At 37.4% G+C, this 22,481-nt stretch overlaps 1 long non-coding RNA gene and 1 pseudogene across 1 annotated transcript; one reads left to right on the forward strand and one right to left on the reverse strand.

The window, feature by feature from the left end:
* Positions 1-10,032: 10,032 nt before the first annotated feature.
* On the reverse strand, positions 10,033-12,898 carry LOC116257896 (uncharacterized). The gene is made up of 4 exons (XR_004173497.2): positions 12,513-12,898; positions 12,229-12,378; positions 10,680-10,815; positions 10,033-10,471 (listed from the first exon to the last, which is right to left on the reverse strand). It is a non-coding gene; the product is annotated as an uncharacterized LOC116257896 (long non-coding RNA).
* Positions 12,899-16,282: 3,384 nt separating this feature from the next.
* Positions 16,283-21,285, forward strand: LOC116257664 (uncharacterized; annotated as a pseudogene).
* The last annotated feature ends 1,196 nt before the right edge of the window (positions 21,286-22,481 follow it).

Genomic DNA, 22,481 nt, shown 5'->3' on the forward strand with positions numbered 1-22,481 from the left:
GGTTTTAAAACCGAACCGGTTCGTTCAGTTTAGGGACCGATTCAGATTTTTTTCAGACCGGTTCGGACTTTTTGATACCGGTTCGGACATTTTGGAACCGATTCGGACCCTTTTCAGACCGGTTCAGTTGTTTTCAGATCGGTTCATTCAGTTTTGGAACCGATTTGGTCTTTTTTAGACCGGTTCAGTTAGTTTTCAGACCGATTCGAGGCTTTTCAGACCGGTTCATTTAATTTGAAACCGATTCAGACCATTTTCAAACCTATTCAGGGCTTTTCAGATCGGTTCATTGAGTTCTGGAACCGTTTTTAGCCATTTTACCGGTTTAATGTGTTTTGAAACCGATATGGTCTATTTTTGACCAGTTCGTCCAATTTTTAGACCGGTTCAGCCCTATTTAGGGGCATGTGGGTGTTCTAGTCGCAGTTTAAGAACGATAAGGGCTACTTTAAGGGCGATTCAGTGGTTCTTGACCCACTTAAGCACAATTATGGTACCGGTTCATAATATTTTGGACTCTTTTGGGCTTATTTCATTAAAACATTTGGTTTTGGGTTTAATGTAGAGAAAGTTTTGTATGTAATTTTAATTCATGTATCATGTTTTGCACGTTTTTAATTTGTGGGTGTACTTAGATGAATGTTTGGAATATGGATTTGAACTTTGGCCATGTCTATTGTTCGAAATGAGTACGTTTTTACTTTATGTCGCCAAAGTGACCTCTGTTGTACGAATTTGCTTGTTTTGAACATTAGATGATAGTATACTTGATCCATGCAGGCAATGATCAACCCAAAGGATGATTGTTGCTTGATCAGGTTTAAGTATACAGGGCAATGAATATGTGATGATTTTTCAGGTTTCCATGTGAATAGCGAGTCAATCCAAAGATAGGCTCGTTGTTTGACAGATTTAATTATATATATTCATTGTTGACCAAGAATATCACTTGCAGTTAGTATTTCAATCCAAAGATTAGATATTAACGTTGCACGGGTACCTTGTGATGTGTTTTGGGCCATTGTGTTTAAATTCATTTATATTTGTTGTTTCATCTTTGTACATGTATTGATTGTGAGCATGCTTTGGTTTGTTCTTTGTACAGTGAGTTCTGCTTATATGGTATTTGCAAATTTTGAGTACTATTCATGAGTTAAATGATTCGATTTTTTTAAGTAAGAAAAAAAAGACTGTTAAGGAAGTTGCAGTTGACCAATCATCCGTTAAGAAACAGAAGAAGCATAAGGAAGGCCTATCAGGCTGCTTCTTTGGCAATTGTGAAGGTCATATGAAGGGGGATTGTACTGAGTATCACGTATGGTGTGAAATGAAGGATACACTTTTCACTTTGGTTTGTTTTGAGGTTAATTTAACTTCAGTACCTAGAAACACTTGGTGGGTAAATTCAGGTGCTACCACTCACATAAGTGTCTCTATGCAAGGTTGCCTAAATTGTCGAACGCCAAATGATGTTGAAAGATTCATCTATTTGGGCGATGGTAAGAAGATGAAAGTTGAAACAGATTTTCGGTTATTGTTGAAGACTGGTTGTTATTTGAATTTGACAGAAACTTATGTGATATCGTCTTTTAGACGGAATTTGGTTTCTATTTCCTCGTTGGACAAATTTGGTTGTTATTGTTCATTTGGAGAAAGTAAATTTAAGTTGTTTCGGTACTCAAATTTGATTGTCACTGGTTCTTTGTCTAGTAGCGATAACCTTTATTTGCTTGATACGGTTGCTTCATATAATGAAACCTTGCATGTTACGTTTAGTGGTACTAAAAGAAATTATCCAAAGAGAATTCTGCTATGTTATGGTATTGGCGCTTAGGACATATCTCTGAAAAGAGAATATAAAAGCTTATGTCAAAAGGAATTCTTAAGAACCTTGATTTTGCATACTTTAATGTTTGCATTGAATGTATAAAGAAAAAATGAACAAACATTAAGGGGTTATAAGTTTTATAATTCATTCAGTAAGTCTTTCTTTGAAAAGGGAAATGCCCATTTCTTTGAGGATATTGAGTTTGGGGAGGTGATCAGGTTAGAAGCATTGCCTTTGAAGAGGGACCTGAGTCCACTCATATAGATGTTGTAAGCAATGATCAGGTCTTCGTTCCTGTCATTGTTCCATCAATATATTCAGAAGAAGGCAATGATGTTGATGTCCATACTGAAGAACAAACTCAACAACCTCAAAAAAAATCAAGTAGAGGTGTCACTGAGGAGATCCACTAGAGAGAGGAGAAATACAATTTCAAATGATTTTGTCTATCTCCAAGAACATGATGTTGATATGGGCTTAATGGAGGATGATCCTGTCAACCTCCAGCAAGCAATAAAGAGTTCTAAATCTCTTGAGTGGATTGATGTCATGAAAGAGGAAATAAAGTCCATGATGGATAATGACGTATGGGAAGTTGTTCCCTTGCCTGAAGGTGTGAAACCCATTGGTTGTAAATGGATATTTAAAACCAAGAGGGATTCATTAGGTAACATCGAAATGTATAAGGTACGTCTTGTCGCTAAGGGCTTTACTCAAAAGGAAGGCACTGATTATACAGAGACTTTCTCTCCAGTTTCGTTGAAAGACTCTTTCAGGACTATAATGACACTTGTAGCTCATTTTGACTTAGAGCTGCATCAGATGGATGTTGAGACAACGTTTCTAAATGGAGACATTGATGAAACGATATATATGGTGCAACCAGAAAACTTTGTTTCAAGAAATGCAAAGAAAATGGTCTGCAAACTCAAGAAATCCATCTATGGGCTAAAGCAAGCTTCCCGTCAGTGGTATTACAAGTTTCATCAAGTTATAGTTTCATTTGGTTTCGAGACTAATATGGTTGATGAATGTGTATACCAAAACTTCAGTGGGGCAAATTTATCTTTCTGGTTTTATATGTCGATGATATATTGCTGGCAAGTAATGATGTGGGCATATTGCATAAAACTAAGAATTTTTGTCAACAAAGTTTGACATGAAAGATCTTGGTTATGCATCTTTTGTTTTGGGGATCCAAATATTTCAAGATCGTTCTCGGGGTATTCTCGGATTATCACAAAAGGCCTACATTGATAAGGTGCTTCAGCGATATGGCATAAAGGATTGTAAACCAGGAGATACTCCAGTTGCTAAAGGAGACAAGTTTTGTCTCAAACAGTGCCCTAAAAGTGAAATCGAATCTAAGGAAATGGAAAGGATTCCCTATTCGTCTGTTGTGGGAAGCCTTATGTATGTTCAGGTTTGTACTCGTCCGGATATTGCATTTATCGTTGGAATGTTAGGCAGATACTTAAGTGATCCTGGTATGGATCATTGGAAAGCAGCCAAAAAGAGTTTTGAGGTACTTACAAAGAACATAAGATTTTATGCTCACATACAGGAAGTCAGACCAGTGGAAGATCATTGGGTATTCAGATTCTGACTTTGCTGGGTGTCAAGATAATGGCATCCAATCAGGTTTTGTGATTGCAGAATTTTGTCACGAGGCTGCGTATTAGGTATGGTATAGAAAGACCACTAAGGTTGTTGTGTGACAATAATTCAGCAGTCATGTACTCTTATAACAGCCACAGTTTGTCAAAGTCGAAGCACATCGACATTAAGTTTTTGGGCTGTTAAAGAGGGGATACAGAATGGTCAGGTGTCTTTAGAGCATATTGGGATAAACTCTATGATTTGCGGATCCGCTTACCAAGGGTTTAACACATAAGGTCTTTCACGAACATGTCGTTCATATGAATGTGTTATCCTTGGATGATGTGCTGGTTTAATGGGAGTTTGTATTTTGTTTGCTCTTATGTATGGACACATATTCAGTTTTCTGCAGAATAAAGTTTAAAGTTCCTTGGTTCCATTCTGTGTTTATGTTTATGTTTTGATCTCCATAAGGTTTTAAAGTTGGACCAGTTGAGAATAGACATGTTGTAATCACATTGTATGTAATTCTCATGCTATACATCCATATCAGATCTATGTCATTGGTTATGTTAACATTTGTGATCATTGAAGGTTTAGCTAATTTTGATATAGCGAAATCCGCTTTGGTTCTGTGTTGATATGATCATGGACGAGATTGGTGAAATGACGTTTAATAAGATAGCAGTTATGAGCTCTTAAGGTTTTGTGTAATGTCTGAATGTATTAAGACATATTTGGCCCAAGTGGGAGACTGTAAGATCATTTGGTGGGCCGGCATATGTCTATGAGGAATTTCAGACATTATGGCTGTCTTAATATAAATATCCTCTTAAGTGTTTGCATTTTGGGATATTACGTCATTTTAGATGGTATGGGGTAATTTTGAAATGTATAGATACCAGTACGCAATTACAGACTCTTTGATGGGTTGAATCTGTAATTGTCCTTATTATAAAATGGTAGTGATCCCTAGGGTCGTGCAATGGTTGCCTGAGACGTTGGTTTCTAGGGTTTTCCTCTTCCCCATCTGAAAGAGACCTCAAACGCGCCGCACGTACCCTAGAAGACCCTGCTGCGATCTTTCTGTGCACCAGATCAGATGGATTCAGGTACGCTTCCGTTTCAGTTTAAGGTTTTGTTTTATTCAATGATTTAGCATGAGCATGATCCTGTTTTAGGGTATATATATTTGGTTTTGTATATGCATGAGGGGAGAAATCCCAATAGAGACTGATCCAGTGGTAGAGCAAAAAAATTTTGGCTGAGGGGCACTATTTCAGAAAAGTTTGTTTCTTAAGGGCAACCAGTATGAATAAGTAAACAAACATTCTAAGAAGTCCCTATGAAAATTAAAGAAAAAAAAAACTTGTAGGGCTGTTTATGGCTTCAGAGAGTTAATTCAGATCTACAAGTAAGGCTGTTCAACGAGTCAAGCTACCTCGAACTCTATGATAAACTTGATTCAAACTCGACTCCTTTATTAAACGAGTCGAGTTTGAGTTAAAAAATGAACTCGACAACTTAAACGAGTCAAGCTCGAGTTAAGTGAGCTCGGCTCAGTTAAGCTCGAGAAAGGAAAGGTAAAAAATATGTCTCATAAAATTATCAAAAAAGGTAGATTGCTCAAATGGATATACACGAGATGCGAGAGGTTTCACGTTCAAGTCTATATGTCACCTTTTTCTTTCAAATAATAATAATAATAATGAAATGTTTGGCTCGGCTCAAGCCAATCTTTGGCTTGAGCTTATTCGAGCTCGAACAGTTTGAGTTTTAAAAACTCGAGCCGAGTCGAGCTAATGAAATCGAACTCGAGTTGAGTTTGAGCCGAGCTCGAGTTTCTTTCAAGACACGCGAACCAAGTTCGAGCTGGCTCAACTCGGCTCGAACTCGCTCATGAACAACCCTATCTGCAAGAGCTGGGGAAGTTTTCCTCAACCTCTACAATGTAGCACCTTTCAATCTTAGCTTCCACTAAAGGAAAATGCTGTCCTAGCTTTCCATCATATGTCTAACACAATTAAGGTACAGACATAAAGCATACAAGCAGCAAAGGCTATATAACTTCGCAAAAAGAATACATACAACAGTTTCATACACAGCTGAAGTAAATCAACTAGCTAGCACTTTTTTGGTTGCATGCATGGGGATATTATTTTGGTTGAGACTTATAACCATGCAAATTAAATAAAGTTCATATATAGACATCATTTTGGTAAATTTTTCTTGGTTTATTGAATTGATCATCTTCCAAATGCATGCACTTATTAGACTAACTAGCTAAGTCTACTCAAAATTAATAACATGTCATGCTCGAACTAATGATATTATCGACCTTGGGATCAAAGAAAAAGTCAAATCCAATCACAGATCTACGTGCAGCAGTCCACACCAGCCTTTCAAAAATTCTACTGTGATCAAGGTAGACCTAGGACCAGCTACATTTGGTACCCACACCAGACTCGGGTTGGAGACTCAAGTACCCTTCAGCCAAAATTTTTCTGCTCCCTGACACGGGCCGAAATATCAATTTTCAAAATTTGCATATAAAACAAGTAAAACTTTTTAAAATTCACATGTACATTTAAAAAAAAAATGAGGTGGAGCTAGGGCCCATGCAGGTCGACCTGAGCGTCGGGCCACACGTCGGCCGGTACTCTGTACCCGGCTCGATAACTTTTAAATAATATTTTTTATTATTATTAATATATATTTTATTATTAAAAATATATTTTATATTCAATTTTTTTGTATTTTAAAAATGATTTTTTTATTGTAACTGAGCTGGCTTGGCCCAGGCCCGGGCTCGAGTTTCAAACATCAGGTTGGCCCAAACCCGGTTCTTAGGCCCAGGCTCGAGTTTCAGACAACGGGCTGACTCGGGCCTGGTTCTTACTGGGTCGGGCTGGCCAGGCCGGCCCGATGCCCAGGTCTGCATGTGAGCCCCCCCTTAGGTCCACTGCAGCAATAAAACCACCCTGCGTCAAGGATGTACCTCCTTTTGAGCCCATTAGGTGCACTTGGATCCACTTTGCATGGGGAGAGGCATGTGGAACTCAGATGGTGACCACTGTTGTAGGAGCTGCGGCTAAGCCAGATCGAACATGGAGATTTATTTAGATCTAAATTATGATCTAACTTTGATTAGGACGTGTTTTTAGCAGGTCTATCTTATCATACTACTATTTAAGATTTTCTTATTTATATCGTGATTTCGATAGATACCTAACCCACATAATTAACACATGCCACTAAATTATAAGAACACTTCTTAAACGAAAAGATAATGGAGATCCAATCGGATCTTTGTGGACCCAGTAACACATCAACTATCCATGAATCTGCCCAAAGATATGTATGAGAACATTGTTAAAAAGTGAGTAATTAGTAAAAGATACAATATATGTTCTTGAAGATTGAGTAAAATGTATATAATAATAAAGTGATGAGTGAAAGTTCCAAAAAAGTGATCAACAAATATTGAATGAAGCCATCTATTGGGTTAATTTCCACAATATTATCGACCAATGTCCTTAAGGCCAGACACTAAATTAATAAAAGAGTCGGCTAAATGTAAATAATAGAAATAAGGTAAATATTATTACCAAAATGTAAATTGAAGTTCACTATGACTCTATGAGTTTCTCACGTATGTGGGAGAGAGGATTATGAAGTTGAGACCAAAGTTCTTTCTTTGGCAAGGGAGAAGTTTCTAGGCCTAGCTATGTGTCTTCACATATTCTTCATTGTAGAGAGTCAAAAATATTATGTTTAAGTTCTTTTTGCATTCATATGACATTCAAATATTGAGAAATTAATGAAGAGTGCTGAGCTAGAAATTTCGGGCTGAATATGGCTGGGCGTCGGCTGTGCCTGCACTAAATTGATTCCAAAAGAAATCTTCAAAAATATCAACATTCGCCTTCAAAGATTTTCAAATACTACTTGCAAAGATTTTTTGATTCCAAAGTCTTTTAAATCAAAATGGTTTAGTCCCTCAAATAGTACTTTTAAATTTTTTCATCCAAAAGTCTTTGGGATATCAATCTTCAAAAACTATTGGCAAACACCACACTGCATTTAGGGTGAAAAATATGTTTAAGTAAAAATAAAATGCATCAAGAATACACATAGTCCTAAATTAGTTACCATAAGTAAAGGCACCAAGAATGACCAATCCTCGTACCGACAGACGAGTCGTTTTCTCTTTCTTTTAAAACTTTATTTTTCTAAAACACTTCAAAACCCTCATCAAATTTTCATCGAGGCACTTCAAGGCAGGCCTAATTCCTTAGTGTGATGGGTGGAGGTTGGAGACTCTCTTGTTAGGAGATAGGATTAAATACTCCTCGTGCTCATCCAACATCAGATCAAGACCGGCCCGATAAGTTACCGGGCCTAGTTGGGCGAGGTACGAAAATCCGGTCAATCATTCATTAGACAGCTCAAATCTTCTGACAGAAAATAAAAAAGATTTTAAGATTGATTTGTGATGATATATAACAATTACTAAAGTTAGGTGAAAGGATCAAATCAAAATTAATGGAAGGAATCAATAGATGAAGTTCAGAAGCCCATTAAAAGAGAAGAGATCTGTTTCATTTTCTACTTGTTCTCTCCTATAAGACTTACTGAGGTACTTTGAGTTTTGGGGATAAAGTGACTTTCTTGGAGTGCAAGCGATTGCAGCAGCCAGACCAGTGGAGACGGGCGGTTTCTTGCCCATGTAGCTGCTTCACCAACAACAAAGTAAAACAAAAGATTGGAATAGCGTTTTTCGGTGGAGAAATGCCAATAGATGACCAAAGAGTATAACTTAACGTCCGACCCTTCTTACATCGGACTACAATGGGCTGAGGGATGACCACGACTTAGTCCAAGCAAAGACTCTTCCAATATATATATATATATTTATATATACAAGTTAAGCAAATGTGCTTAAATTTATGACCTCCTTCGTTCATGGTAGAGAATTGTTGATAAATCATAACCATCATGATCATGTTGCTTTATGCTGGGAAGAGAGAAAGTAGATCATATAAGATTAGGGTAAAAATACATTATAAAAAATCACAACCTGACCCGACTGAGTCAACTCACTCACTCACTGACCCAGTCATCTGTCGAACCACGTCTAGTTCCCAGGTTTGCCAACTATGGTTGAAGGAGCTTTCTATGTAGCTCAAAATCATTAAATATTGATGCCCCCAAAAACTTGCAATGCATCCCCTGGCCCATCCAGTTGAAAGTACTTGGCATAAGAGCGGTGCACCATAACACTATGTTGTTTGGAGGGAAAGAAATGGATAGAAGGGAAAAGAAAGGAAAGGGGTGGGAAGAGAATGGGAGGGAAAGAAGAAGAAAGGAACATCCTTTCATTTCCCTCCCAATCTCTCCATTTTTTTAGAGGGACTGGAATTATATTAAAAAATCATTTCTTTCCCCTCCCTTTCATTTTCTTTCCTTCGCATCCAAACACAGTTATTAGTTCTCCTTTATGTTCCCTCATTATTAATTAGTCATCCAAGAAAGAACCTTCTTTTCATTCCCCCTCCATCCAAACAGGCTGTAAAAATGCCTCCTATATGGCACCCAGAAGTTACTCGATCGTAAAATAAGCCGAGCTAAGGTCATGCGTGCTTGCATCGAGTTTGAATCATTCATTAAACGAGTTGACTTCTAGCTGCATATAAGTTCAACTTGAATGGGCCCGTCAAAGAGCATATATACAGTGTGTTTCACACATCTGATAGAGGGCATCTTTAGAAACAAAGCGTCTGTGTTGGTGGCTTGCAATGAATTAGTTTTTCAAAACCTATTGGGCGTCTCTTCAACCATTACAGTTTAAGAAAACATTATACTCAGCTTGGCAAAAGCTTATCCAACCCACTGGGCTTGAGCTTAACGGGCTGTTGAGCCATTCAGCTGTAAAAATGGAGCTCGGCTCAAGTTCAATGCAGGCTTTGCAAGACTTAAGGCCAGCTCAAGCAGCCCCAGTGACTGCAAAGGCAGCTTACACGTGCACCCCTACCAACAGAAGCATGACTGAAGAAGGGTTAACTCTTAGATGAAGCAGGACCTCAAAAAGTTTAACCAACCACAGAACATTTGATCAATTGATTTGACTCACATTTAATAGATATGACATAGACAGTTTGCTTACAGAATAACAAATTTTGAGTCACATCATTTAGACTTAAGGAGAAAAGATAATCAAAAACAGCTCATAATGCATAAAAAAATGGACGGATTGAAAAACCATATACATATTTTTTTAAAGATCAAAACCGTGATTCTTAGTCAGAATAACAGCGTAGACATACGACACCAGAGAATTAGTGAACTCACCTATCGAAATCTCTCTCTCTCTCTTTATCTCTCTCTCTCTCTCTCTCTCGCGTAAAGATTTTCAAGCTTCTCTTTCATGTGGGAGCCTTTATTTTCAAGCTTCCACCATCTAGAGTTATCCATTAGTCTAAATGCGGCATTTTGGCTAGAAGAGATTAAATAGATCCTCCCATCTTAACCATTTTTCCCAACCTTACCAATTAAAATTTATCCTTTCCCCAAACCTAATAAACCAGTTTGCTCATCATGGAACAAATTTCCATTTCACCTACAACTCTTGGTACATGCAATTTCCTGGATACAATACTGAGGTTTAAGTACAACAGACAACAATAACTTCAAAATGCATGCTAATATTGGAACTTTCCCTTCTGGGAATTCTACATTTGCTTCCTTGGATAAAAATACAGCGTAAAAAGGAGACATTGGTAATCAACAGCTTGCTTGGTACAGGATCCCCTGCTGATGCCAAATCAAGATTGTCAATGCATGCGCCCCTTTGACTCGCAGCATGGAGATCGGCAAAATTGGATGAAACCATACCAGCTATCTGCTACCACCCTGATCAATAGTAATTTCAAGTAATTTTCTATGTCCACAAACTTTTTAGTCACCCCCAGTAGTGCACCACCCGTTGTGTTAGTTCTTCCTCGGTTGCTGTTTCTAAATCATTTACATAGGCTCAGCATAAACCTGGATGTGGGGGTTGAAATTAGCTACTCCAGACATGTTAAGAGTTCTAAGATGATTGGGAAAAGATCACACCTAAGAAAATATTCATGTGGTGAAGAAACAAATTGATGAACTCGCAGAAAGGACATGGATATAAATATAAGCAATTTGATATTTGGCCCTTCTACATCAGCAACAAAAAATGTAATTCAATTGTCTTTCCACATACCCTGCTTTGAGGATGTAGAGATAGTTTCTCCTTCTGGGAGTACACAGTTTGTTGAAGGAGCTTCTTTTGCAGCAGCTGAAGTTTGAGGTTATTGAGCAGGCTGAAGCACAAAATCTGGTTCACTATTTTCATGGATCTGGTTGTGAAAATGAGCAATTTAGTATTACAACATATTTTTCAACATGAAATAGCAAATTACCGTACTATTTCATACAAGAATATAACCGCAAACTCTGGTTACAGGAAATTTGGCCTTTAAGGCTGATATGAATCCGCTGATATGTGGCAATTTCCCTCAAAACCACTAGATAGAGACCCACATTAAAACTGTCCTTTTTGAGCTAATTAAAGTTCAATTGAATCAGATGGCTACAACTTTGAGAGCAAGTCATTTGCTCAAGAAAGGAACCCGAAAACAGAAAAACTTCCAAGGATCAGGACATTAACCTGGTCTCACTTTTTGGCAGTTTTATATGAAGTGCAGAAAACATCAAGAAATTTGGTCTCAGATTGGAGGCAAAAGATTGGCCCCAATTGATATTTCTCATGACAAAAGTTAAATTGGAACTACTCAAGTTAAATTGGACTTACCCAAGTTAAATTGGAACTACCCATGGTCATGCCCAAGTGGCATTCATCTACTCCATCTTTCCATAGACTTTCACATCATTAGGGGTTTTCACGAACTCCGCTCAAGTGCTAGATGGCCCAGCTCAAGATGGACTTGAGCTCAGCTTGGCTAAGCTTGTGGCCCAAGCTCAGCATGCTGAGGATAAAAAATACAGTTTTTTCGCATATCCTAGAAACATGAGAGAATTTTGAACTGAAGTGCAGACTTTGGCAAAAAAGAAACTCACTAACCGTATCCACAGGTTTTTCTGTGTCCTCTGCGAGTTTAACTGAGCTTAAATAAGCCAAGCTTGGATAACTCAAACATGATTTGTTTGTTTAAAAGTGGATTTACTCTTCAGCTCAAACTCAACTCACTTAATGAGTCAAGCTCCAGTAGACTTCATGAATGGACACCTTTCTCCTATTCTATTAGAAATATGAGGATGCAAATGCAAGGATCCTGTGCCTCTGAAACTAACCCGTCAGATATCTAAAGCACATTAAGATAAAAATTGCCAGATATCTTAAGCACCACAAGATGAAAAATAAGGAAATACTTTTGAATTCCACTGTCAGCAGACATTAAAATGCATTGATTTGGAGTTTCGACCCAACTTAAACATTGAACAATAATTTCTTACAGGAACAACACATTTTTCATAGTCATTATTTGCTTTTGACTTAGGTTAGCATGTATATTCCGTTATTCATGTTGCTGTCAGAATCAAAACAAAAGGATGCAACAAGCATTAATCTGGAAGACGCCTCAAGGTTAAAACATTGGAACTATCATTGAAATGGTAAACCGTATTAACATTTTCATAACATTGTATTCTCAAGCACACGTACGAAACAACAGGAAAGAGACTAACAGCAAAAAAAATAAAAGAAAAAAATATTCAAAAGACCCCAATAATCAAAAGAGGAACCAACTTACTGGTATCAAGCACATGCAAATCCTTCAATGGATTTTTTCCATCAGTACCCCCAAAGATATAAAGGTCAGTCCCCACAGTGGTACAACTGTGGCTGTCCCTTGGCGAAGGTGGAATTCCTTTCATCACAGGCTTGCTCCACGCTTGTTTAACTGCGGGGAAAACAACCAGAACTAAAAAAAAAATCAACCTTTCTCTCGGTTTCTCACATACCAACATCACAAAAGATTATATTTTTTTTATACCATAGTCCACAAGGAATCTTGAAAAAGGATGGGAAACCTACCCGTATCGAAGACATAAACATCATTTGTCTGGCAATTATCCTTCGCATAACCACCAAAAACATACAGAAACCTGCCGCCTTTGATGGAATTGCATGTGTGACCCCATCGTTTACCAGGCCCCAATGTATCACTTTTCATTCCTAGTGATTTCTTCTCTTCCAGGTTTTCCTTAGATCTCATCACTACTTTAACGCTCTCCCACCTCATTTTCTCACTAATAAGAAACACTCACCTTCCGTTCCTCCCTTCTTTTGTTATTTCGGCACACTGATCGTCACCCTCCGCCCTCTGTTCTAAACCACATCAATCAGCATTAACCAAGAAATGAAGTTTTTTACGACTAAAGATGAACGCAAAGCAAATGTTCCTGAGCAGGACGGAAAGAGTAAGGGCCTGTTTGGTTGGAGGGAAAGGAAAAGAAAGGGAGGGATGAACTTTTGTTTGGTTGGCTAACTAAAGATGAGGAAAGAAAGGACAAAAGGCAAAGTATGCAATCTTTCCCAAATAGGACGGATTGGAAATGAAAGGAAAGAGAGAGAGGAGCAAAAGTGTTGACTGCCCACAATACCCCTTCCTTCAGGTTCTTTAAGTTTTTAAACATTTTAACTGTTAGGGATATTATTGTAAATATTAACCTTTCATTTTCTTTCCTTTCTTTTGTATCCAAACAAGCTTTTTAATCACTTCTTTCATTTTCATTCCATTTCATTCTTTTCTTTTCCCTTTCTCTTCCATTCCCTTTCTTTTTCTTTTCCCTCCATTTCCATCCCTTCCTTTCCCTCCTACCAAATAAGAAAGAGAGGAACGGAGGAGCGGGCAAAGGCCTGAGACAACCAGAGGGAAAAACGAAGCAAGTTGTGTAAGAAAGATTACCAAATGAGTCATGGTTATATAAATTAATTTCCCAATGTTTCTTTCCATTAGTTAATGGATTAGTTAATGTCCGTAGCAGGAAAGAATTAAAAAAGCAATTTATTAGTCCTTCACTCTTTCTACTAACCATTCGTCTCAGTTCAATTCCAAATAACCGATCCTCAATCATCCATTGGTTCGGCGACATACATGTTGAGAATGCATTCTTTGAGTGCCTCCTTTGATTCCAAAACTACGATGTTGGAATTTTTTTTTACGGAAAAGAATGCCAACTTGAAGATATAATAAGATTCTATTAATTCATCAACATGGGTGCTCATCTCTCGTATCGGTGCATCATATCGGCCCATAACTTCTCTCAGTTGATTCATTCTCGTACCGGCTAACATTTTGAACAAAATAATAAAAATGAGAATGCTGGCATCCTTGTGGGTGCAATGTGGTTTTGGGGTTGGACTACATGGGATATCCGACAGTAACCTGCCTGATGCTTGGACGTAGTTAGGTAACTACTTCCTGGTTTAGGTGGTTGTGGTATACTTTTGTTGGAGATATTTCTATTCAGTTACAGTCTCTGGGCCTCCAGAGTTAGATTCTGTGTCCATGAATTTTTAGACTTTCGGTGTTAGCATGTTAGTCTTTGCAGTATTTTATTTAGGATTATTCTGTTCTGTTGTTGCTTTTAAGTTATGGTAATGTGACTTTGTCATGGCCGAAATTGTGGGGACTGCTTTCTGGTTATGATAAATGGAGATATAAGCTGGTGGCCTGATACATATGATCAGACTCATGGATAAATCCACTAACATAAGGTACCTTTTTTCTTGTGTTCAGTGTTTCATTGATAACCTCTAAGCCGTAAGAATCTTCTGCATCGCTAGATACTGAAGATAACCACTATTTGTTTGTTTGATTTTGGAGATCTGACTTTTGCTGTATTTTCTTCTTGTTTTATCCAAGAATATTTTGTGCATTTCTCTTGCGTGTGCATTTCTGCCAATGCATCTCCGAAAAAGCATTTCACATTCTTTATTTTACTGTAGGTAGGAATCCGTGATCTTGATATAATGTTGTTCCAACTTTCAAATGCTAAGATCGTCCAGAAACTCCACCTTGTTTCAATAGCAATAGTGTCTAATGTTTGGTAAAAGTGAAAATATGTGATCTAGTTTATGGAATTACAAAATTTGGTAGTACTTGTCTCAAATGGTAAGAGTTACGTTCCAGTAATGGTATAATGGTTCTCTAGTGTCGAGGAATTAGAAAATTTGATAGAAATGTTGTCATTCAACCTTGTTTCAATAGCAATAGTGTCTCATGTTTGGATAAAAGTGAAAATACATGATTTTGTTTATGGAATTACAAAATTTGGTAGTACTTGTCTCAAATGGTAAGAGTTATGTTCCAGTAATGGTATAATGATTCTCTAGTGTCTAGGAATTAGAAAATTTGATAGAAATGTTGTCATTCAAATGGTAGGGAGGTTATTAAACTGTTATATCATTTGAATAATTCTTTTCAGAGAGAAAACATTGTTATAGCACCTAGGAGCATGCATTGATTGAGATTATGCATGTTTCCTTAGTAGTTAGTAGTTAAACCTTAAAAGTGATAGGTGGCCTTGAGTAGTGGTGCTCCAAATAAGCCTAGGCAGAGTCTTGGTGCCCCAGGCAGAATAAGATGGGGAACGAGAAGGAGAAGGAGAAGAATGAACAAAAGGAAAGGGAAAAAGCATAAGAGAAAGAATGAACGATGGTAAAAATAGAAGTAGAAGAAGAAAAAAATAGGAGTAAAAGGAATTTAAAAATTTTTCTTGACTTAGACACATAGTTGGTCCAGCCTAGTTGAAAATGTAAGTTCCTAGAGCCTAACTGTCTGGTGCTTAGGAACATTTTGTACTTCAAAGGATATTACAGGTTCTTGCAGATGAATACCATTTGCCTAGTTCTATGAACTTTCATTTGTGTGTGAAGCTTACCATCTGAGCACCATAATTTTTTCTGTTCTGCATGACATGGGTGCATGGGCATGTCTTTAAGGAGCCATAGGTTTGCCTGCTATTTCTTGTTGAAGAGAAAACTAAATGAATGGAGCGCACATATTTTCTGTTTTGTTTGGTGTGAATCTGTGATAGCTGTAGATAGAACTCTTCGTAACTTGTTTCAAGTTTTTAATCTTATTAGATGGTGACTCATTGATTTTGTAGCTATATGACTATGCCTGAATTGTACTTATTGCTTTAATTACATGCTATTTCTATGTGGCCTTGCCTGAGAGACAGAGGGGAAAGAAAAGGTTTCTTACATAACCCTTGCTTCAAAATTTTTTGAATATTTATTCCTGCTTTGAAAACTTTTATTCTGTGTAGCATCTATAACGCTTGCTTTAGCTTTGTTCCTGAACTGTACTTATTGATATAATTACATGCTATTACTATGTGGCCATGCCTGAGACACAGAGGGGGGAAAGAAAAAGATTTCATACTTAGCTCTTGCTTCAAAATTTTTTGAATTTTTTATTTCTGCTTTGAAAACTTTTATTCTGTGTAGCATCTATAATGCTTGCTTGAGCTTTGTTCCTGAATTGTACTTATTGATATAGTTACATGCTATTACTATGTGGCCATGCCTGAGACACAGAGGGGGAAAGAAAAAGATTTCATACTTAGCTCTTGCTTCAAATTTTTTTGAATTTTTTATTTCTGCTTTGAAAACTTTTATTCTGTGTAGCATCTAAAATGCTCGCTTGGCTGATTCATTGGCTATAGCAGTAATTAGAGCCATAAACATTTTGTTATGGGTGTATCTTCTTGTTAATTTCCATTATGTTGTTCATCCAGCAATTAGGTAGACACATGTTATATTTGTGCTTGATGTTTTGGAAAATCTTCGAGTTTATGGAAGTTTAAACAATAGCAGGAACTTATATTGCCTTTGTATATGATTTGACAAAAAAAATTCTCGAAGTTCATTATCATCTTATTGTGCTCTAGATTGCAGAGAATCAGGTGGCTAGACTATGTCAGGAGGCTCAGGAGTTTGTGGTGATGGGGAGATGGGTAGATTTGGCTTCTCTTATGCTTACTTCTGCTGATCTTGTATTCTCAAGGGTTTCAGACAAAGGTTAGGATCACTTGAATTTGTGTCAATCGGACAAAACAAAGTCTTTTACAGATTGCTTGCTGCTAAAATCAATATCCACATTTTCCTTTATTTTGTGAGGAGCTGTTATTTTAGTTGATGTGTTGTTCTCTATCCGCTTATCGAATAGTGGTTGTAACTGTGATTAGCTGCTCAGATGGGGTTACTGTGTTAGTGCTCCATTTGGTTTTAAGCACTTCTCACTCTCTTAGGGAATCCCTAATATTGTTTGTCTTCTTTATCTGTTAGCTGATTCTGTTGTCAAGATTCTGTTGGAAGAAGTCATCGGTTATGAAGATACCATTTTTTCATTACGTAAAAGTCAACTTTGTGGACTTCAATTTTGTATTTGTTGCCATCATATTTCATACCAGAAAATGTGGCTAGTTTTCTGGGGAAATTTGAGTACCGTGTCTTATTTATTCAGCATTGTACATCTACTGAAAGGAAAGTAAAAAATTTGAGATTTTATCTGACAAGTGTGATGATCCATGTGAATCAGATAAATGATGGGCAATAGGCGTGACAAAGAGTTCCCTAGATGAAGAAGGTGGAAATAAGCTTTCAGGTTTAGAACATGCGACAATGGCTGGAAGGTGTTTGGGATTTTCAGTAAATCTTATCTAGGCCATTGGATTAAGTTCAGTTACCTAAAAAATGTAGAATATTGTACCATGAATGCTTGCATGCGTGCATACATGTGTATGTGTGTGTGTGTATATATATATATATTGTTATTTATTTTGTGCAGGACCAAATTTACAGTACAGCCTTTGGTTTCCAATATGCTATTTCAGCATTATGAAAAATCTAAATTTTCTGTTCATATTGAAACTTGTGATATTGGTAGTCTGCTTTTTGCTTGTTACTTGGTTACTCGAATACATTTTAATTCCTTCTTTCAGACTTAGATTGCATATACACTGTTATTTGCAACCTTGTTACAAAGGCTGGTAAGTCCAGATGAAGCACTGGAAATTGCAGACCGTATTTGTATTAAGATAACCCAACAGCCAAATAAGATGCCTGAAACTGAGCAACCAAATGAAGAGGATGAAATAGTGCAGCCAATTGAGAAGCCTGCATTGCGCTTGAAAATGTACCTACTACTTCCAACTTTCGTTTTTTTTAAAAGATATTGTGCGCTTACCATATTCATTACCATTTCTTATCTTCTTGTCCCAGCTTGTTCAACCTTTACAACCTGCTTGAGCATCCTTACAGCAGGTTTTTTGTGTATGAGAAAGCTCTTGAGTTGGCTATTAGGGGGAAGGTTACAGAAAGCATCCTCCCATCTTTTAAGAAGATAGACAATTTCTTAAAAGAATGGGAAATTGGGCCCTTGGAACAAAGAAGGTTGTTTCTGAAAATTTCCAATGTACTAGGAGAAATTAAGAGGTATGTAAATTAACATATACTTGGTTTTGATGTTTATGTTCTTGTAATGTTATTGCATATGATTATTTGACTTGCTTGATTTTGCAGTTCATCGAAGGAATATTTCTCCTTTTTAACTAAGTACTTGGCGACCTTTTCTAATGAGGATGCACATACTATGAGTAAAGCTAAACCTGCAGCTGAGAGAGCTATCTTTGAATTTGTCAAAGCGCCTGACATGTTCCAGGTACTTGTATCGTTACATGGTATTATGGTATTGGGGATGTAAGAATTCCTTTCACTGAATCAAGTCCCTTTGGTGTTTAAAATCTTTACTGAACTATTCTTGGTTTAGAATCTTTAGATGTCATCTTCATTCCTCTGTATTTTTCACTTCCTTTTATACTTTTACTCAGATGGTTATGCAAGTCTGCTGTTTTGGCCTTGACTCTTTTTGCCAACTGGAACAAGTTCTTAACTATTTGGAATTTGTATGATGCATGGGCTAATAAGAAAGTGTTGAAGTTGCAGTAGTTGCATTATCACTAACAAGTAGATGATTCATTTGATCGATGACAGCACTGTCTGCTTGTTGTCCAGTAAATATTAAGTGGCTAAGTTGGTCCTTGGTCTGTCATTCAGTTGTCTTACACAGTTTCAAATTGGAGCAGTAAGTTATGATATTAACCTGTATATTATGCATGGTGGAAAGTGCTAATTCCTTGTTAGTTACCATGTCAAACATTTGATTATCATGCAACCTTTTGGCATTTTAGACATACATGCTTGAGTTGTTTTTAGAAACTCCCTCTTTCTCTAGCTGCAGCTCCTTTTATAATTTTATTCTTATTTCAGTTACATATTTCTCTCCTATTAGCAAGGAGGTCAAAATCCTTCTCTGCATTCAACTTTGCAAGTAAGAGAAGATGGTACTTGGAAGTCTTGCATCTATGAAAGTTCTCTTGGTAGTTAAGATGTTTGCCATTTGGTCAATGGGATTAGCAGGTTCTGTAAGCTCTAAGGCTAGTTCTAGAATTACTGGCTTTTATCTTTTATCATTTTGATTGGTATATTCCTGTCGCCATCCTATTCCTAGGTGTCAAACATTGCCAGTGGTTACTACTTGTTTTGGCATGTCATGCATCTTTTAGTTACTTATATGTTTGTTTCCTATTGATGAATTGACCTGAGCCGCATGTCATGGTTCTTTATTCTTTGGGCTGGGGGAGAGAAAAACACCTGGAACTGTTGAAGGGATGGTGACTGTTTGCCGGAGTTTTCAACATAAGCGCTATTTTTATGTGGCGTTTTGTTATAGTGTGAAGACCGAATAATTCAAATCATTCTAGTTGTCGACTTCTTGATTTATTGTTTTTTTTTGACGTTCTTTGCTCATAAAGGCATAAAGGACCTTACTTTCATAGAAGCTGTTTACCTTGTGTATTTGATACTGTTATTTTACTGCGTTTTGTCTAACAAGTGCAAGTGGCAATGTACATGTGAACACATAAACAAAATGTGCTCTGGGTCTTGTGTTCAAAAACAAATTATGCAACTTCACAACTACTTGGTGTTAATTTGTACCCACTTTTTCCTCTGTTACACTTGTATTATCTCAGAATAAAACTTTCCTTGCAGTGTGATTTGCTAGACATGCCAGCTGTTCGGCAGTTGGAAAAGGATGGCAAATATGCATTGGCCTTTCAGCTGCTGAAGTTTTTTCTCACACAGACTAGATGCATATCTTGACTTCCAGGCTGCTAATTCTACACTCTTGAAAAGCCATGGTATGTAGTTTGCACTTCATCATGGCATTCATATCCGTGCAGTACATCTCGTTCCTTACTTTGTGTATTGGTTCTTAAAGGTCTTGTTCATGAAGAATGCATAACAAAGATGCGGTTGATGTCGTTAGTTGATCTGAGTTCTAATGGCTCTTCAGAGATACCTTACGCCATGATCAGGGATACACTCCGGGTGACTCTCTCTCTCTCTCGCGCGGTAGCATTATAAGCCTATCTTTGTAAAACACCACCATATTTACTACTAGCATGATAGCAACTTGACAGGCAGGTTACAGAAAATGCTGGAACAGCAGGGTCAAGGTCTGCCTCCCCATAGTGTCTGAAGTGATCTTTCTTTCTAGTTTACTCTATCAAGCTTCAAATTGTTGAGGGCAGGTGTGTGAGAATCGAGTTGGATTGAACCTGAATATCTGCTCTAGCATGTTTAAAGTTTGAAATACAAGTGATTTGTTGAGTTGATGGAACCATACTGAAATATCTCATGAACGATAGCCATTTGCATTGAATGAAAGTTGTCTCCAGTGTCCCTACATGGAGAACTTTTGGTCTCGTGACTGTTCAAAATCCCCATTCACTTGACCAGGTCAATGGTTCAGCCATGATAGTTTTTCCTTGTGGATGTCAGACATAGATGAACATGTCTGGGCAGTTGGAAAACGAAATTCCAAGTATCTATTGTGATGGTTGTTTGACTCTGCGTGCAGATCAAAGATGATGAGGTAGAATATTGGGTTGTTCGAGCTATAAGTGCAAAATTGTTGGACTGCAAGATGGATCAAATGAATGAAACTGTTATAGTAAGGTATGTTAAACTCGAATGTGGCTGCTGGTACTGCCTGACGACCCAAAAAAGGCAACTTCCTTTGTATTGGTTGTAAATTGTTCCTGACTATGATATTGTGCAGCCGTCACACTGAACGCATGTTCGGACCATCCCAGTGGGAAGTTCTTCGTTTAAGGTTGGAAGAATGGAGGGTGAGATCAGTTCTTCGTTTTGCTGAATTAGTGTGGCTGGCTTTCTTTTTCGTTTACCGTGATGTGTTTAATCTACCACAGGCAGTTTTATCCACAGCTTCTGGTGCCTTTAGCTTTCTGACCTTTAGGGTTCCCGTTTCAGGCTAATGTAACAAATGCTCTAAGAACGATCCAGTACAACAAGGCATCCGAGGAAGCCCCTCAGTCTCTGCAAGGTGGAATGATTCGTTAGAAGGATGTTCTGTTCTATTAGCAATTGACATCAAATCTTGGTGCTGCAAGAGACGAGGATAGTCCCCATGTTTTCCATCTTACGAGAGAGAAATTTTGTAGAATACCATTTGTAGCAGCATATTTCTACTTTCCCAATTGGAAGATCGAGAGCAACAGTTTGAGATTGATGTAGATGGGGTTTTAATTCTTGTGGCGAGGCGATGATCCTATTTAAGGCTTTGGCTCTGTTTACTCTTATGGCTTGTATGTTCTAGCTTTGCTCTCCATTGGTTTCTAGTTTTAATTTTGACAAATTGGTAGTACATTTAATCCTTGTAAGTACTATTTGCCTTCCTATTGAATTAAGTATGATACGTGTAATTTTCTAAGCTGGTAGGATCCTGAAAATATTATGGCATTCCTTGAAAGGTTGTGATTTGAGCTTGATGTTTGTCCAAAATATTTCTCGTAGTTTTTATTGTCTTCTACAATTTTCAATATGTTTGACCAAAATAGTTCTCTATTATTTAGTACTTTCTACATTTTCGATATTTATATGTGCTGTATTGTCCTTAATATTTTCCAACTAAACCAAATAGTTGGTGCTTTTGATTTTGTAATGATAAACTCTGGCAAACTTTGATGTAAAACGTTCAATGATGAGCTAACGTCGTCTGTCAATTCTCGTTCTTGTGAAGATGGAAAAAAGTCGGCCATACGAACTGAGCTGTATTGAAATCTCGAAATCAATTTAAAAGAAAACTTGAAAGAATGCGTGAACCATTTTTTGTTTTTAAGACTATGGGTATACTGTTCGTCCATAATTTCAAATGCAGGGCTTATTATTCTGATATGGGCCTCAAGGATTTCAAGTTAAATCATGGAAGCCCATGATTATACTCTCAAGTGAAAAAGGATGGTCTTAAATTTTTATAGAAAAATCTTAAATTTTTTATAAAAAAAGAAAAAGGACAATTGGTGAAAGTGAGATCGATCGTTTCGGTTGAATTTAGCCACTGAATTGTTCGTCTGATGCGCCCATTTCATGTACTCGACGGGCCCATCAGCTCAGTTGATCTCATATACTAAAAGGACTTTCGTTTCTCTGATATGCCTTGACGTACAAGTTTCAAGAAAAATTTCAGTTTCATCCACTACCCTGGGCCTATCTGTGTAATACCTAGAAAGATACTGGGCATAGAACGAATGACTTTTCGCTTAGGCATGCAGTCAGCTCAAAAGATGCAGCGTTTCATGGCCAAGTGAACAAGTGCAATTGGGACGTCGCTTATGCTACCATATGTGTGACTAGTAAACCCGGTTTCGAGCCATGGAATGCAACCTCATGGACAATGAAGCGCAAATTTACCATGAGGTGGATCTTCATCCAGGGAAGAGATAGCTTGGACAGTTGGGCATGAAAAGAAAATATTTAAGATAGATTGAAGATTGTTTTCTCACTTGTCAATATTATTATGCAGCTCTCTCTCTTGCCTTTAAGATTTAATCGAGCCATGGAATGCAACCACAAGGACAATGAAGCGCAAATTTGCCATGAAATGGATCTTCATCCATGGAAGAGATA

This window comes from Nymphaea colorata, chromosome 7, assembly GCF_008831285.2.
Source record: "Nymphaea colorata isolate Beijing-Zhang1983 chromosome 7, ASM883128v2, whole genome shotgun sequence".
NCBI lineage: Eukaryota > Viridiplantae > Streptophyta > Magnoliopsida > Nymphaeales > Nymphaeaceae > Nymphaea > Nymphaea colorata.